This window comes from Dendrobates tinctorius, unplaced genomic scaffold (genome assembly GCF_039654945.1).
Source record: "Dendrobates tinctorius isolate UK_male_01 unplaced genomic scaffold, ASM3965494v1 ptg000177l, whole genome shotgun sequence".
NCBI lineage: Eukaryota > Metazoa > Chordata > Amphibia > Anura > Dendrobatidae > Dendrobates > Dendrobates tinctorius.
In genome coordinates this window covers 12,230,534-12,249,696 of record NW_027361844.1, presented here as the reverse complement: position 1 = coordinate 12,249,696, position 19,163 = coordinate 12,230,534, and the positions used below count along the sequence as shown (strand labels likewise).

Below are 19,163 nucleotides of genomic sequence, written 5' to 3'. Positions count from 1 at the left end.
TGCAGAAAACCCGCAGGAAATCTGCACTAAATCCGCAGGTAAAACGCAGGTCATTTTACCTGCGGATTTAGCAAAATCCGCAGCAGAATCTGCAACGTGTGCACATACCCTAAAAGTGTGCTGCTTGTTCATATCCTTGCAGGTTTTTCACAAATGGCTATTTCCTATTTTTTCATAGTCCGGTCCTCTGATAATATTTGTACCTTTCTTTTTTACTGCACGTCCCCTGCATATTCTGCTCCTTTTCTACCTGCTTTACTGTTTGTAATCTTTTCTTCTGACTGTAGGACAGAACTTGTAGTGGAATCACCTGTAGACACAGCTTCCGCCCTTGTCATTAACCCTCCCCCTCCTCATGTCCCCATGTCACTGGATACACACAGGCGCAGGTGATCATTCACCTGTCGCCTCCCACATTCCTCCGAACTCTGACCACGCAATACTGAAGTACCGGATCAGAAGTGTCAGAAAAGGCTGAAGAAGTGACAGCACCTGCCAATGACTGGTATGTGTGCCTCGCACTGATCATGTTGTGTTACGTCTCCCTGTCTGTCCTCGTACTTCCTCTTCTCACAGTTGTTAATATTCCCTGATGAAGCAACGTCTCGGGAAAATGGGGGTTGTGGCTGTTCTACACTGTACATTACTCTACGCAATTGGGACAGACATACGGCTGCTCTATACAGCAGGCAAGGCCATGATTGCCCGATCCCCTCCAGTATATAGTACTGTTTACTTCTTTATGTCCCTTCTTCAATTTGTTGGGTTTTTTTGCAATGATATGTAACAATTCTCTCTCTTTTAGGGCGCAGTCAGACGGTCATATAAAACAGTGTGAGATGGACTGGACTGGTCGGCGGCTCTCCCCACCCAAGCATGACAGCTGCATTCATTTCTATACAGCTGTCCCACTCAAGTGGGGAAAGCCGCCGGCCAGTCCATGCATTGCATTCTGATCTCATTCCGTCTTACTGCGCCCAACGGAAAATTTGCTAGCAATAACAACTCTTTGCATTGGATATAACAAGAAGTAGAACAGATGACTATGCCAAATAACTTCGCATAGAGGGTTGGATTCATCATGGCCTTTGCACCTTTTTGTGGCTACTTTCATGTGTTTTGCCTCTGTTTACTTATTGCGCCGTATTCATATTTTCAATAGCGTCTGTATTTGTATGTTTTGGGGTTTTTTAAGTTCACCGCTCTGGATGGAGTTTAAGCTTTCCAGATGTTTTCTGACTCATTAATTGCGACTTTTGAAAAAACTAGCGACATGTTTTGGTCAAATGTAATTAAGATTTGTACTGATTTCGTGTACACCAGAGTTCTCCCCTTCCCCTGATTTTTTGAGACTTTTTTTAAAACGTGAGACTTCTTGAGCTAAAAGGAGGCAAAAATGGTCAGCTATAAATAAAGGCTAGAGATGAGAACATCAATGAGAATACAAATTTGCCTGTTGTCATGGATTTTCTTTGGAAATTCGATTTGCACTTGCTGAGAACTTATTCTCCACAAATTTAATGTTCCTTATTATGCTCTGGGGTCTCTGCAGACCCTAGAGCATAATAAACGTAAGATGTAAAAAAAAGTAAATACTTATACTCAGATCACCGCTCACCTCTCTGACACATCCAATCCTCAGGTTTCTGTTTTCACCATCTGCCTGTCATTTGTTTTTCTCATGTGCAAAGAAGAAACAATGGGGTTATTATAATTATGCATAGCTTATACTGTATAGCACCATCATATTCCACAGAATTTTGTATACATGATCACCACTGTGCCCATTGGAGTTTGCAATCTAAATTCCCTATCAGTATGTCTTTGGAGGGAGGGAGGAAACCCACACAAACACGGGGAGAACATACAAACTCCTTGCAGATATTGTCCTTGGTGGGATTTGAACCCAGGACCCCAGCACTGGACAAAAACAGTGCTAACTAGAGTTGAGCGAAACGGGTCGAAAAAATTCAAAAGTCGCCGACTTTTGGCAAAGTCGGGTTTCATGAAACGAAACCCGACCCTAGGATGAGGTCGGCCACTAGGTCGGCGACTTACGCGCCAAAGTCGCGTTTCAAAAGTTTGTTTTTCGCTCTTTTTCAGCCAATCAGGATCCACGGACACTGTGGGCAACGTGATGACATAGGCACGGGTCACCACCATCTTTCAGAAGGGCATGCAAGTGATTGGCTTGCTTTGTTGGGCGTCACAGGGGGTATAAAAGGGCGTGCACGCCGACCGCCATCTTACTTCTGCCGATCTTAGTATAGGGAGAGGTTGCTGCTGATTCTGTAGGGAGGGCGTTAGGCAGGGAAGAAGACAAAAAAACTGCTTCTGCTGCTAGCGATTTGGCCTGCACAACACACCAGTCACTGTGTGTGCAGTGCAAGGGGAGGCTATATAGTGGTGTATCAGTGGTGTTGGTTGTTGGGCTGCCTTCTAAGGCTTCCTGACATTCCTGCATTGCTGTTTACCCACTGCTCCGCAAACTGCTTTTTTAAAAGCAATCCCAATTTTTTTTTTTGTCCTGCTGAGAAGAAAAAAAAACAGCTTCTGCTGCTAGCAATTTGGCCTGCACAACACACCAGTCACTGTGTGTGCAGTGCAAGGGGAGGCTATATAGTGGTGTATCAGAGGTGTTGGTTGTTGGGCTGCCTTCTAAGGCTTCCTGACATTCCTGCATTGCTGTTTACCCACTGCTCCGCAAACTGCTTTTTTAAAAGCAATCCAATCTCCCTTATCATCTAGTCACTTTTGTCACAGCTGTGCCATCGAGCCTGTCACATAGCGCTCAGATATCAGTGGGCCTCACACAATCCAAAAGTGTCCAGTGTCCAAAAGTGTGTGCAGAGATTCAAAATCTCCCTTATCCTCTAGTCACTTTTGTCACAGCTGTGCCATCGAGCCTGTCACATAGCGCTCAGATATTCATTGGGCCTCACACAATCCAAAAGTGTCCAGTGTCCAAAAGTGTGTGCAGAGATTCAAAATCTCCCTTATCCTCTAGTCACTTTTGTCACAGCTGTGCCATCGAGCCTGTCACATAGCGCTCAGATATCAGTGGGCCTCACATAATCCAAAAGTGTCCACTGTCCACAAGTGTGTGCAGAAATTCAAAATCTCCCTTATCCTCTAGTCACTTTTGTCACAGCTGTGCCATCGAGCCTGTCACATAGCGCTCAGATATTCATTGGGCCTCACACAATCCAAAAGTGTCCAGTGTCCAAAAGTGTGTGCAGAGATTCAAAATCTCCCTTATCCTCTAGTCACTTTTGTCACAGCTGTGCCATCGAGCCTGTGACATAGCGCTCAGATATCAGTGGGCCTCACACAATCCAAAAGTGTCCAGTGTCCAAAAGTGTGTGCAGAAATTCAAAATCTCCCTTATCCTCTAGTCACTTTTGTCACAGCTGTGCCATCGAGCCTGTCACATAGCGCTCAGATATCAGTGGGCCTCACACAATCCAAAAGTGTCCAGTGTCCAAAAGTGTGCGCAGAGATTCAAAATCTCCCTTATCCTCTAGTCACTTTTGTCACAGCTGTGCCATCGAGCCTGTCACATAGCGCTCAGATATTCATTGGGCCTCACACAATCCAAAAGTGTCCAGTGTCCAAAAGTGTGTGCAGAGATTCAAAATCTCCCTTATCCTCTAGTCACTTTTGTCACAGCTGTGCCATCGAGCCTGTCACATAGCGCTCAGATATTCATTGGGCCTCACACAATCCAAAAGTGTCCAGTGTCCAAAAGTGTGTGCAGAGATGCAAAATCTCCCTTATCCTCTAGTCACTTTTGTCACAGCTGTGCCATCGAGCCTGTCACATAGCGCTCAGATATCAGTGGGCCTCACACAATCCAAAAGTGTCCACTGTCCACAAGTGTGTGCAGAAATTCAAAATCTCCCTTATCCTCTAGTCACTTTTGTCACAGCTGTGCCATCGAGCCTGTCACATAGCACTCAGATATTCATTGGGCCTCACACAATCCAAAAGTGTCCAGTGTCCAAAAGTGTGTGCAGAGATTCAAAATCTCCCTTATCCTCTAGTCACTTTTGTCACAACTGTGCCATCGAGCCTGTCACATAGCGCTCAGATATCAGTGGGCCTCACACAATCCAAAAGTGTCCACTGTCCACAAGTGTGTGCAGAAATTCAAAATCTCCCTTATCCTCTAGTCACTTTTGTCACAGCTGTGCCATCAAGCCTGTCACATAGCGCTCAGATATCAGTGGGCCTCACACAATCCAAAAGTGTCCAGTGTCCAAAAGTGTGTGCAGAAATTCAAAATCTCCCTTATCCTCTAGTCACTTTTGTCACAGCTGTGCCATCGAGCCTGTCACATAGCGCTCAGATATTTATTGGGCCTCACACAATCCAAAAGTGTCCAGTGTCCAAAAGTGTGTGCAGAGATTCAAAATCTCCCTTATCCTCTAGTCACTTTTGTCACAGCTGTGCCATCGAGCCTGTCACATAGCGCTCAGATATCAGTGGGCCTCACACAATCCAAAAGTGTCCACTGTCCACAAGTGTGTGCAGAAATTCAAAATCTCCCTTATCCTCTAGTCACTTTTGTCACAGCTGTGCCATCGAGCCTGTCACATAGCGCTCAGATATTCATTGGGCCTCACACAATCCAAAAGTGTCCAGTGTCCAAAAGTGTGTGCAGAGATTCAAAATCTCCCTTATCCTCTAGTCACTTTTGTCACAGCTGTGCCATCGAGCCTGTGACATAGCGCTCAGATATAAGTGGGCCTCACACAATCCAAAAGTGTCCAGTGTACAAAAGTGTGTGCAGAAATTCAAAATCTCCCTTATCCTCTAGTCACTTTTGTCACAGCTGTGCCATCGAGCCTGTCACATAGCGCTCAGATATCAGTGGGCCTCACACAATCCAAAAGTGTCCAGTGTCCAAAAGTGTGTGCAGAGATTCAAAATCTCCCTTATCCTCTAGTCACTTTTGTCACAGCTGTGCCATCGAGCCTGTCACATAGCGCTCAGATATTCATTGGGCCTCACACAATCCAAAAGTGTCCAGTGTCCAAAAGTGTGTGCAGAGATTCAAAATCTCCCTTATCCTCTAGTCACTTTTGTCACAGCTGTGCCATCGAGCCTGTGACATAGCACTCAGGTATCAGTGGGCCTCACACAATCCAAAAGTGTCCAGTGTCCAAAAGTGTGTGCAGAGATTCAAAATCTCCCTTATCCTCTAGTCACTTTTGTCACAGCTGTGCCATCGAGCCTGTGACATAGCGCTGAGATATCAGTGGGCCTCACACAATCCAAAAGTGTCCAGTGTCCAAAAGTGTGTGCAGAAATTCAAAATCTCCCTTATCCTCTAGTCACTTTTGTCATAGCTGTGCCATCGAGCCTGTCACATAGCGCTCAGATATTCATTGGGCCTCACACAATCCAAAAGTGTCCAGTGTCCAAAAGTGTGTGCAGAGATTCAAAATCTCCCTTATCCTCTAGTCACTTTTGTCACAGCTGTGCCATCGAGCCTGTCACATAGCGCTCAGATATTCATTGGGCCTCACACAATCCAAAAGTGTCCAGTGTCCAAAAGTGTGTGCAGAGATTCAAAATCTCCCTTATCCTCTAGTCACTTTTGTCACAGCTGTGCCATCGAGCCTGTCACATAGCGCTCAGATATCAGTGGGCCTCACACAATCCAAAAGTGTCCACTGTCCACAAGCGTGTGCAGAAATTCAAAATCTCCCTTATCCTCTAGTCACTTTTGTCACAGCTGTGCCATCGAGCCTGTCACATAGCGCTCAGATATTCATTGGGCCTCACACAATCCAAAAGTGTCCAGTGTCCCAAAGTGTGTGCAGAGATTCAAAATCTCCCTTATCCTCTAGTCACTTTTGTCACAGCTGTGCCATCGAGCCTGTCACATAGCGCTCAGATATCAGTGGGCCTCACACAATCCAAAAGTGTCCACTGTCCACAAGTGTGTGCAGAAATTCAAAATCTCCCTTATCCTCTAGTCACTTTTGTCAAAGCTGTGCCATCGAGCCTGTCACATAGCGCTCAGATATTCATTGGGCCTCACACAATCCAAAAGTGTCCAGTGTCCAAAAGTGTGTGCAGAGATTCAAAATCTCCCTTATCCTCTAGTCACTTTTGTCACAGCTGTGCCATCGAGCCTGTCACATAGCGCTCAGATATCAGTGGGCCTCACACAATCCAAAAGTGTCCAGTGTCCAAAAGTGTGTGCAGAAATTCAAAATCTCCCTTATCCTCTAGTCACTTTTGTCACAGCTGTGCCATCGAGCCTGTCACATAGCGCTCAGATATCAGTGGGCCTCACACAATCCAAAAGTGTCCACTGTCCACAAGTGTGTGCAGAGATTCAAAATCTCCCTTATCCTTTAGTCACTTTTGTCACAGCTGTGCCATCGAGCCTTTCACATAGCGCTCAGATATTCATTGGGCCTCACACAATCCAAAAGTTTCCAGTGTCCAAAAGTGTGTGCAGAGATTCAAAATCTCCCTTATCCTCTAGTCACTTTTGTCACAGCTGTGCCATCGAGCCTGTCACATAGCGCTCAGATATCAGTGGGCCTCACACAATCCAAAAGTGTCCACTGTCCACAAGTGTGTTCAGAAATTCAAAATCTCCCTTATCCTCTAGTCACTTTTGTCACAGCTGTGCCATCGAGCCTGTCACATAGCACTCAGATATTCATTGGGCCTCACACAATCCAAAAGTGTCCAGTGTCCAAAAGTGTGTGCAGAGATTCAAAATCTCCCTTATCCTCTAGTCACTTTTTGTCACAGCTGTGCCATCGAGCCTGTCACATAGCGCTCAGATATCAGTGGGCCTCACACAATCCAAAAGTGTCCAGTGTCCAAAAGTGTGTGCAGAAATTCAAAATCTCCCTTATCCTCTAGTCACTTTTGTCACAGCTGTGCCATCGAGCCTGTCACATAGCGCTCAGTTATCAGTGGGCCTCACACAATCCAAAAGTGTCCAGTGTCCAAAAGTGTGTGCAGAGATTCAAAATCTCCCTTATCCTCTAGTCACTTTTGTCACAGCTGTGCCATCGAGTCTGTCACATAGCGCTCAGATATTCATTGGGCCTCACACAATCCAAAAGTGTCCAGTGTCCAAAAGTGTGTGCAGAAATTCAAAATCTCCCTTATCCTCTAGTCACTTTTGTCACAGCTGTGCCATCGAGCCCGTCACATAGCGCTCAGATATCAGTGGGCCTCACACAATCCAAAAGTGTCCACTGTCCACAAGTGTGTGCAGAAATTCAAAATCTCCCTTATCCTCTAGTCACTTTTGTCACAGCTGTGCCATCGAGCCTGTCACATAGCGCTCAGATATTCATTGGGCCTCACACAATCCAAAAGTGTCCAGTGTCCAAAAGTGTGTGTAGAGATTCAAAATCTCCCTTATCCTCTAGTCACTTTTGTCACAGCTGTGCCATCGAGCCTGTCACATAGCGCTCAGATATCAGTGGGCCTCACACAATCCAAAAGTGTCCAGTGTCCAAAAGTGTGTGCAGAAATTCAAATTCTCCCTTATCCTCTAGTCACTTTTGTCACAGCTGTGCCATCGAGCCTGTCACATAGCGATCAGATATCAGTGGGCCTCACACAATCCAAAAGTGTCCAGTGTCCAAAAGTGTGTGCAGAGATTCAAAATCTCCCTTATCCTCTAGTCACTTTTGTCACAGCTGTGCCATCGAGCCTGTCACATAGCGCTCAGATATTCATTGGGCCTCACACAATCCAAAAGTGTCCAGTGTCCAAAAGTGTGTGCAGAGATTCAAAATCTCCCTTATCCTCTAGTCACTTTTGTCACAGCTGTGCCATCGAGCCAGTGACATAGCGCTCAGATATCAGTGGGCCTCACACAATCCAAAAGTGTCCAGTGTCCAAAAGTGTGTGCAGAAATTCAAAATCTCCCTTATCCTCTAGTCACTTTTGTCACAGCTGTGCCATCGAGCCTGTCACATAGCGCTCAGATATCAGTGGGCCTCACACAATCCAAAAGTGTCCAGTGTCCAAAAGCGTGTGCAGAGATGCAAAATCTCCCTTATCCTCTAGTCACTTTTGTCACAGCTGTGCCATCGAGCCTGTCACATAGCGCTCAGATATTCATTGGGCCTCACACAATCCAAAAGTGTCCAGTGTCCAAAAGTGTGTGCAGAGATTCAAAATCTCCCTTATCCTCTAGTCACTTTTGTCACAGCTGTGCCATCGAGCCTGTCACATAGCGCTCAGATATTCATTGGGCCTCACACAATCCAAAAGTGTCCAGTGTCCAAAAGTGTGTGCAGAGATTCAAAATCTCCCTTATCCTCTAGTCACTTTTGTCACAGCTGTGCCATCGAGCCTGTCACATAGCGCTCAGATATCAGTGGGCCTCACACAATCCAAAAGTGTCCACTGTCCACAAGTGTGTGCAGAAATTCAAAATCTCCCTTATCCTCTAGTCACTTTTTTCACAGCTGTGCCATCGAGCCTGTCACATAGCGCTCAGATATTCATTGGGCCTCACACAATCCAAAAGTGTCCAGTGTCCAAAAGTGTGTGCAGAGATTCAAAATCTCCCTTATCCTCTAGTCACTTTTGTCACAGCTGTGCCATCGAGCCTGTCACATAGCGCTCAGATATCAGTGGGCCTCACACAATCCAAAAGTGTCCAGTGTCCAAAAGTGTGTGCAGAAATTCAAAATCTCCCTTATCCTCTAGTCACTTTTGTCACAGCTGTGCCATCGAGCCTGTCACATAGCGCTCAGATATCAGTGGGCCTCACACAATCCAAAAGTGTCCACTGTCCACAAGTGTGTGCAGAGATTCAAAATCTCCCTTATCCTCTAGTCACTTTTGTCACAGCTGTGCCATCGAGCCTGTCACATAGCGCTCAGATATTCATTGGGCCTCACACAATCCAAAAGTGTCCAGTGTCCAAAAGTGTGTGCAGAGATTCAAAATCTCCCTTATCCTCTAGTCACTTTTGTCACAGCTGTGCCATCGAGCCTGTCACATAGCGCTCAGATATTCATTGGGCCTCACACAATCCAAAAGTGTCCAGTGTCCAAAAGTGTGTGCAGAGATTCAAAATCTCCCTTATCCTCTAGTCACTTTTGTCACAGCTGTGCCATCGAGCCTGTGACATAGCGCTCAGATATCAGTGGGCCTCACACAATCCAAAAGTGTCCAGTGTCCAAAAGTGTGTGCAGAGATTCAAAATCTCCCTTATCCTCTAGTCACTTTTGTCACAGCTGTGCCATCGAGCCTGTGACATAGCGCTCAGATATCAGTGGGCCTCACACAATCCAAAAGTGTCCAGTGTCCAAAAGTGTGTGCAGAAATTCAAAATCTCCCTTATCCTCTAGTCACTTTTGTCACAGCTGTGCCATCGAGCCTGTCACATAGCGCTCAGATATTCATTGGGCCTCACACAATCCAAAAGTGTCCAGTGTCCAAAAGTGTGTGCAGAGATTCAAAATCTCCCTTATCCTCTAGTCACTTTTGTCACAGCTGTGCCATCGAGCCTGTCACATAGCGCTCAGATATTCATTGGGCCTCACACAATCCAAAAGTGTCCAGTGTCCAAAAGTGTGTGCAGAGATTCAAAATCTCCCTTATCCTCTAGTCACTTTTGTCACAGCTGTACCATCGAGCCTGTCACATAGCGCTCAGATATCAGTGGGCCTCACACAATGCAAAAGTGTCCACTGTCCACAAGTGTGTGCAGAAATTCAAAATCTCCCTTATCCTCTAGTCACTTTTGTCACAGCTGTGCCATCGAGCCTGTCACATAGCGCTCAGATATTCATTGGGCCTCACACAATCCAAAAGTGTCCAGTGTCCAAAAGTGTGTGCAGAGATTCAAAATCTCCCTTATCCTCTAGTCACTTTTGTCACAGCTGTGCCATCGAGCCTGTGACATAGCGCTCAGATATCTGTGGGCCTCACACAATCCAAAAGTGTCCAGTGTCCAAAAGTGTGTGCAGAAATTCAAAATCTCCCTTATCCTCTAGTCACTTTTGTCACAGCTGTGCCATCGAGCCTGTCACATAGCGCTCAGATATCAGTGGGCCTCACACAATCCAAAAGTGTCCAGTGTCCAAAAGTGTGTGCAGAGATTCAAAATCTCCCTTATCCTCTAGTCACTTTTGTCACAGCTGTGCCATCGAGCCTGTCACATAGCGCTCAGATATTCATTGGGCCTCACACAATCCAAAAGTGTCCAGTGTCCAAAAGTGTGTGCAGAGATTCAAAATCTCCCTTATCCTCTAGTCACTTTTGTCACAGCTGTGCCATCGAGCCTGTCACATAGCGCTCAGATATTCATTGGGCCTCACACAATCCAAAAGTGTCCAGTGTCCAAAAGTGTGTGCAGAGATTCAAAATCTCCCTTATCCTCTAGTCACTTTTGTCACAGCTGTGCCATCGAGCCTGTCACATAGCGCTCAGATATTCATTGGGCCTCACACAATCCAAAAGTGTCCAGTGTCCAAAAGTGTGTGCAGAGATTCAAAATCTCCCTTATCCTCTAGTCACTTTTGTCACAGCTGTGCCATCGAGCCTGTCACATAGCGCTCAGATATTCATTGGGCCTCACACAATCCAAAAGTGTCCAGTGTCCAAAAGTGTGTGCAGAGATTCAAAATCTCCCTTATCCTCTAGTCACTTTTGTCACAGCTGTGCCATCGAGCCTGTGACATAGCGCTCAGATATCAGTGGGCCTCACACAATCCAAAAGTGTCCAGTGTCCAAAAGTGTGTGCAGAGATTCAAAATCTCCCTTATCCTCTAGTCACTTTTGTCACAGCTGTGCCATCGAGCCTGTGACATAGCGCTCAGATATCAGTGGGCCTCACACAATCCAAAAGTGTCCAGTGTCCAAAAGTGTGTGCAGAAATTCAAAATCTCCCTTATCCTCTAGTCACTTTTGTCACAGCTGTGCCATCGAGCCTGTCACATAGCGCTCAGATATTCATTGGGCCTCACACAATCCAAAAGTGTCCAGTGTCCAAAAGTGTGTGCAGAGATTCAAAATCTCCCTTATCCTCTAGTCACTTTTGTCACAGCTGTGCCATCGAGCCTGTCACATAGCGCTCAGATATTCATTGGGCCTCACACAATCCAAAAGTGTCCAGTGTCCAAAAGTGTGTGCAGAGATTCAAAATCTCCCTTATCCTCTAGTCACTTTTGTCACAGCTGTGCCATCGAGCCTGTCACATAGCGCTCAGATATCAGTGGGCCTCACACAATGCAAAAGTGTCCACTGTCCACAAGTGTGTGCAGAAATTCAAAATCTCCCTTATCCTCTAGTCACTTTTGTCACAGCTGTGCCATCGAGCCTGTCACATAGCGCTCAGATATTCATTGGGCCTCACACAATCCAAAAGTGTCCAGTGTCCAAAAGTGTGTGCAGAGATTCAAAATCTCCCTTATCCTCTAGTCACTTTTGTCACAGCTGTGCCATCGAGCCTGTGACATAGCGCTCAGATATCTGTGGGCCTCACACAATCCAAAAGTGTCCAGTGTCCAAAAGTGTGTGCAGAAATTCAAAATCTCCCTTATCCTCTAGTCACTTTTGTCACAGCTGTGCCATCGAGCCTGTCACATAGCGCTCAGATATCAGTGGGCCTCACACAATCCAAAAGTGTCCAGTGTCCAAAAGTGTGTGCAGAGATTCAAAATCTCCCTTATCCTCTAGTCACTTTTGTCACAGCTGTGCCATCGAGCCTGTCACATAGCGCTCAGATATTCATTGGGCCTCACACAATCCAAAAGTGTCCAGTGTCCAAAAGTGTGTGCAGAGATTCAAAATCTCCCTTATCCTCTAGTCACTTTTGTCACAGCTGTGCCATCGAGCCTGTCACATAGCGCTCAGATATTCATTGGGCCTCACACAATCCAAAAGTGTCCAGTGTCCAAAAGTGTGTGCAGAGATTCAAAATCTCCCTTATCCTCTAGTCACTTTTGTCACAGCTGTGCCATCGAGCCTGTCACATAGCGCTCAGATATCAGTGGGCCTCACACAATCCAAAAGTGTCCACTGTCCACAAGTGTGTGCAGAAATTCAAAATCTCCCTTATCCTCTAGTCACTTTTGTCACAGCTGTGCCATCGAGCCTGTCACATAGCGCTCAGATATTCATTGGGCCTCACACAATCCATAAGTGTCCAGTGTCCAAAAGTGTGTGCAGAGATTCAAAATCTCCCTTATCCTCTAGTCACTTTTGTCACAGCTGTGCCATCAAGCCTGTCACATAGCGCTCAGATATCAGTGGGCCTCACACAATCCAAAAGTGTCCAGTGTCCAAAAGTGTGTGCAGAAATTCAAAATCTCCCTTATCCTCTAGTCACTTTTGTCACAGCTGTGCCATCGAGCCTGTCACATAGCGCTCAGATATCAGTGGGCCTCACACAATCCAAAAGTGTCCACTGTCCACAAGTGTGTGCAGAGATTCAAAATCTCCCTTATCCTCTAGTCACTTTTGTCACAGCTGTGCCATCGAGCCTGTCACATAGCGCTCAGATATTCATTGGGCCTCACACAATCCAAAAGTTTCCAGTGTCCAAAAGTGTGTGTAGAGATTCAAAATCTCCCTTATCCTCTAGTCACTTTTGTCACAGCTGTGCCATCGAGCCTGTCACATAGCGCTCAGATATCAGTGGGCCTCACACAATCCAAAAGTGTCCAGTGTCCAAAAGTGTGTGCAGAAATTCAAATTCTCCCTTATCCTCTATTCACTTTTGTCACAGCTGTGCCATCGAGCCTGTCACATAGCGATCAGATATCAGTGGGCCTCACACAATCCAAAAGTGTCCAGTGTCCAAAAGTGTGTGCAGAGATTCAAAATCTCCCTTATCCTCTAGTCACTTTTGTCACAGCTGTGCCATCGAGCCTGTCACATAGCGCTCAGATATTCATTGGGCCTCACACAATCCAAAAGTGTCCAGTGTCCAAAAGTGTGTGCAGAGATTCAAAATCTCCCTTATCCTCTAGTCACTTTTTGTCACAGCTGTGCCATCGAGCCTGTCACATAGCGCTCAGATATTCATTGGGCCTCACACAATCCAAAAGTGTCCAGTGTCCAAAAGTGTGTGCAGAGATTCAAAATCTCCCTTATCCTCTAGTCACTTTTGTCACAGCTGTGCCATCGAGCCTGTCACATAGCGCTCAGATATCAGTGGGCCTCACACAATCCAAAAGTGTCCACTGTCCACAAGTGTGTGCAGAAATTCAAAATCTCCCTTATCCTCTAGTCACTTTTGTCACAGCTGTGCCATCGAGCCTGTCACATAGCGCTCAGATATTCATTGGGCCTCACACAATCCAAAAGTGTCCAGTGTCCAAAAGTGTGTGCAGAGATTCAAAATCTCCCTTATCCTCTAGTCACTTTTGTCACAGCTGTGCCATCGAGCCTGTCACATAGCGCTCAGATATCAGTGGGCCTCACACAATCCAAAAGTGTCCAGTGTCCAAAAGTGTGTGCAGAAATTCAAAATCTCCCTTATCCTCTAGTCACTTTTGTCACAGCTGTGCCATCGAGCCTGTCACATAGCGCTCAGATATCAGTGGGCCTCACACAATCCAAAAGTGTCCAGTGTCCAAAAGTGTGTGCAGAAATTCAAAATCTCCCCTGTCCTATAGACACCTTGTACCTTGTTTTACATTACTATATAGTTTGTTGGATTTTGTCTACATTTCTACCAAAAATGAGGAAGGCTGGTGGAAGAGGCCGTGGAATTGGGCGGGGGTTGGCAGCTGGTAATGATGGTGTTGGTGGTGGATCTGATGGTAGTGGCAAGAGCAAAATAGGACCGAATGCAGGAGGTGCTGACCCTGCGTCATCGTCTGGCTGCATAAGGCCTCGAACGCTTAGTTTTCTAGGAGTTGGCAAACCGCTTTTAAAGCCAGAGAATCAGGAAAAAGTTTTGTCTTACATTGCTGACTCAGCCTCCAGCTCTATCGTCTCCTCTTCTTCAGTTGTAAAAAGTAAAAGCACTGAGTCGTCATTGGAGGCTCATGTTCATGAACCACACCTTTCCTTGTGTCCTTCACCCCAACCAAGATTGAAGGATGACGCAGGCCATACTACTGATTACTCCATGAAGCTGTTTTCACATACCATGCCTGGATTATCAAGTGAAATGGTGAATTACCCAGGCCAAGATGAATCTGACATGGAGTGCACTGATGCACAGCCGCTGATGGATGATTCTGCTGGTACATTCACTCAGATCACTACATTGTCCTCGCAGTGTACAGAGCCAGATTCTGACCCTGATGAGGCTCAGGTGCCCCTTCCCGCACACTATACCACCATACACGGTGACACAGAGGAAGGTGCACATGACATAGAAGAGGAGGTGATGGATGACCCAGTTGTTGACCCAGATTGGCATCCATTGGGGGAAGAGGGTGCTGCTTCCAATAGCTCAGATGAGGAGCATCCACAGCAGACATCGACATCGCAACAGCTGTTATCTGGCAGGCCCGGAGCACTCCAAAGACAGGTTCCAAACATCAAAAGAGTTGCTGGACAGCTTGTCCAGAGGGTCAAAAGATCACAGCGTGCTAGGCCGCAAAATGTCTGCCAAAGTAGGAAGAGTGCAGTGTGGCACTTTTTTGAACAAAATCCTCATAATCAGGCCAAGGTTATCTGTAAGAAGTGCGCAAAGACCTTTAGCCGAGGGAAAAATCTGAAAAATTTGAATACCAGTTGCATGCTTAGACATTTAACCAGCATGCACTTGCAAGCGTGGACACAACACCAAACCTCAAGTGCCACATGTGCAACTGATCACAACGAAGGTAGTCAGCAACGCTACATTGTTTCCCCCACTGTAAGCCCACCGGTTAGCACAGCAGCAAATGTTGAGGTTTCGTTGCAAGACAACAGCAGTCAGGGAATCCCACTGTTATATCAACGAAAGACTGATTCTAGGCCATCAGAAAGAACACCAACTCCATCACCATCATCAACCCTCTCTCAGTCCGCCCTGTCCACCGCTACTTCCACCATATGCAGCTCTCAAGTCCACCTCATCCTCCCAGACACTATGAGTAGGTCAAGAAAGTACTCAGTCTCTCATCCGCGTACACTGGGTTTGAACGCCCACATTGCCAAACTAATCTCGTTTGAGATGATGCCCTTTCGGTTGGTGGAAAGCACAGCTTTCCACGAACTCATGGCCTATGCAGTACCACGCTATGACCTACGCAGTCGCCACTTCTTCTCTCGCAAAGCCATCCCAGCCCTCCACCATCATGTGAAAGACCGCATTGTCCATGCACTCAAGCAGTGAGCGGAAAGGTGCACCTCACAACTGATGCATGGTCCAGTCGGCATGGCCAGGGCCGTTACGTGTCCATCACTGCGCACTGGGTTAATGTGGTGGATGCAGGGTCCACAGGGGACAGCGGTGGTGGGACAGTGCTGCCTAGCCCACGGTATAGGAAACAGTTGGCTGTAGGCGTTCGACCCTCCTCCTCCTCCTCCTCCAGAAGCGAAAGCTCGTCCACAGAGCGCAGTCGTACGAGCACTCCATCTGCAGCTGCCACTGTTGCACACGGTGTGTCCCCCTATCGAGCAGCTAGTGGAAAGCGTTAGCAGGCTGTGTTGCAGATGATGTGTTTGGGCGACAGACACACCGCCGAGGTGCTGGCCGAGTACTTGAAGCGACAAACTGAGTCATGGCTGGGCAGTGTACATCTTGAGGCAGGCAAGGTAGTTAGTGATAACGGCCGTAATTTTGTGGCAGCCATAGCCCTTTCAAAACTCAGCCACATACCTTGCTTGGCTCACACCTTGAACCTGGTGGTGCAGTGCTTCCTCAAAAATTATCCGGAGTTAACAGCCCTGCTCCAGAAGGTGCGAAGTCTGTGCGCGCACATCCGCCGGTCGCCTGTACACTCCGTTCGTATGCAGAAGCTGCAGCGATTGCTCCACCTTCCCAACCACCGCCTCATTATCGACATTGCAACAAGGTGGAACTCCACCCTGCACATGGTGGAGCGGCTGTGCGAGCAGAGGCAGGCCATAATGCATTTGTGGGAGGATACACGGCCAGGCACTTTGAGAGCAGACATGGAGTTGACAGGTGTGCAGTGGTCGAAGCTGAAAGACCTTTGTAAAGTCCTTCAGTGTTTTGAGGAATGCACATGGATGGTAAGCGCAGACGACGCCATCCTAAGCATGAGCATCCCACTTATGCGTCTGCTCATGCAAACTTTGACGCACCTTAAGGAGCAGGCGTCTGCAGCCAATGTTGATGAGGAGGAAGAGGAGGAGGGAATCCTTGATGACATTCAGCCATTGTCTGCTCAGGGACCTCTCCTGGACGAGGTGGAGGAAGAAGAGGAGGAGGAGGAGGATGATGGGGATGATTACTTAGGGGAGGAGGATGCATCTCGTGGGGCAAGTGAAAATGTTGGCGTGGCAAGGTCTGGTACAGGGTTTGTGCGTGACTGGAGGGATGTGGATTTGCCAGAAAGTGCTCCTCCAACCAGCACTCGCAGTGCATCATTGACGCCGGGAACATTGGCCCACATGTCAGATTATGCCTTGCGGATCCTAAAAAGGGACCCCCGCATTGCCAAAATGATGAACGATGACGACTACTGGTTGGCCAGCATCCTGGATCCACGCTATAAAGGCAAATTTCAAAACATCATGCCACAGGAGAACCTTGACCTAATATTGGCTAATAAACAAGCAACTCTGGTAAATCGGTTGCTTGAGGCATTCCCAGCACACAGCAGCGGTGATGGTTCTCACACGAGCCGTACGGGCCGGGGGCAGCTTGGCAGAGGTGTTCGTGGTGCACACAGCAGAAGTGGTGTTGGAGACAGGGGTTTCATGACAATGTTGTGGACTGATTTTTCAAATACCGCTCACACAACTGGTAATACTGCATCGATGGAAAGTGACAGGAGACAGCAGTTGTCAACTATGGTTACAAACTACTTTTCCTCCCATATCGATGTTCTCCCACACAGGTCATTCCGCTTTGACTATTGGGCCGCTAAACTGGACACCTGGCCTGAATTGGTACAATATGCCTTACAGGAACTCGCTTGCCCAGCTGCAAGTATGCTATCGGAAAGAGTCTTCAGTGCAGCTGGATCAATCCTGACAGAAAAAAGGACCCGTCTGTCAACCCAAAATGTGGATGATCTAACCTTCATTAAAATGAACCACGCATGGGTTTCCAAGGATTTTGTCCCACCTTCCCCTGATGACACATAGGGTGACAGAAAAATGGCTTGCTTTGGTCCACCTCTTCCTGGGACTTCACTTATTTCGCCTTTTGCATCAGCTGAATGTCCAACATCAACATATGCCACTTTCTAAAACTCCCTAACTGTGCTGCCTCCCCCCCCATGGCCGGGGTCACCACCTAGCGCACGACACCGTGCGAGTGCCGTTGCCCTGGACAGGTGGGTAGGCCGACTCTTGGGCGCGGGCACTGGCACAGGGTCCCTCATAGTGCAATCAAGTGTCTCTGACGGTGGTGGTGCACACCCGCCGTCAGACACACCGCTGTACTATGAGGGGCCCAGTGCCAGTACCGATGCCCACGAGTGGGCCCCCCTTGCTTGGGCAGGGCCCCAGCATTTGCAATCTTTACCTCTCCCTGCTCCTCCGCTGTGTAATCTGGGCCGTCAAATCCATACTGTGCCTGACACCGTCTGAGCCTGCCTCCTGAGACATATATTTTGAATGTGTATGCTATCCATACATGTTATCCAGGGATACGGTACCCTTTCTAACCTTTGTGCAATCACGTGCAATCCATACTGGGCCTAACACCATCTGAGCCTGCCTCCTGAGACATATATTTTGAATGTGTACGCTATCCATACATGTTATCCAGGGATACGGTACCCTTTCTAACCTTTGTGCAATCACGTGCAATCCATACTGGGCCTAACACCGTCTGAGCCTGCCTCATGCTGTATAGACATATATTTTGAATGTGTATGCTATCCATACATGTTATCCAGGGATACGGTACCCTTTCTAACCTTTGTGCAATCACGTGCAATCCATACTGGGCCTAACACCGTCTGAGCCTGCCTCCTGAGACATATATTTTGAATGTGTACGCTATCCATACATGTTATCCAGGGATACGGTACCCTTTCTAACCTTTGTGCAATCACGTGCAATCCATACTGGGCCTAACACCGTCTGAGCCTGCCTCATGCTGTATAGACATATATTTTGAATGTGTACGCTATCCATACATGTTATCCAGGGATACGGTACCCTTTCTAACCTTTGTGCAATCACGTGCAATCCATACTGGGCCTAACACCGTCTGAGCCTGCCTCCTGAGACATATATTTTGAATGTGTACGCTATCCATACATGTTATCCAGGGATACGGTACCCTTTCTAACCTTTGTGCAATCACGTGCAATCCATACTGGGCCTAACACCGTCTGAGCCTGCCTCATGCTGTATAGACATATATTTTGAATGTGTACGCTATCCATACATGTTATCCAGGGATACGGTACCCTTTCTAACCTTTGTGCAATCACGTGCAATCCATACTGGGCCTAACACCGTCTGAGCCTGCCTCCTGAGACATATATTTTGAATGTGTACGCTATCCATACATGTTATCCAGGGATACGGTACCCTTTCTAACCTTTGTGCAATCACGTGCAATCCATACTGGGCCTAACACCGTCTGAGCCTGCCTCATGCTGTATAGACATATATTTTGAATGTGTACGCTATCCATACATGTTATCCAGGGATACGGTACCCTTTCTAACCTTTGTGCAATCACGTGCAATCCATACTGGGCCTAACACCGTCTGAGCCTGCCTCCTGAGACATATATTTTGAATGTGTACGCTATCCATACATGTTATCCAGGGATACGGTACCCTTTCTAACCTTTGTGCAATCACGTGCAATCCATACTGGGCCTAACACCGTCTGAGCCTGCCTCCTGAGACATATATTTTGAATGTGTACGCTATCCATACATGTTATCCAGGGATACGGTACCCTTTCTAACCTTTGTGCAATCACGTGCAATCCATACTGGGCCTAACACCGTCTGAGCCTGCCTCATGCTGTATAGACATATATTTTGAATGTGTACGCTATCCATACATGTTATTCATGGATACGGTACCCTTTCTAACCTTTGTGCAATCACGTGC

The 19,163-nt window shown here is 47.2% G+C and overlaps 1 protein-coding gene across 1 annotated transcript in view; it reads left to right on the top strand.

The window, feature by feature from the left end:
- Positions 1 to 412: 412 nt before the first annotated feature.
- The window catches only part of MAP3K13 (mitogen-activated protein kinase kinase kinase 13), a 229,474-nt gene continuing 210,723 nt past the window's right edge, over positions 413 to 19,163 (top strand). The window contains exon 1 of the mRNA XM_073551551.1: positions 413 to 505. The gene's annotated coding sequence lies outside the window, so the exon portion shown is untranslated. The remainder of the gene's footprint in view (positions 506 to 19,163) is intronic.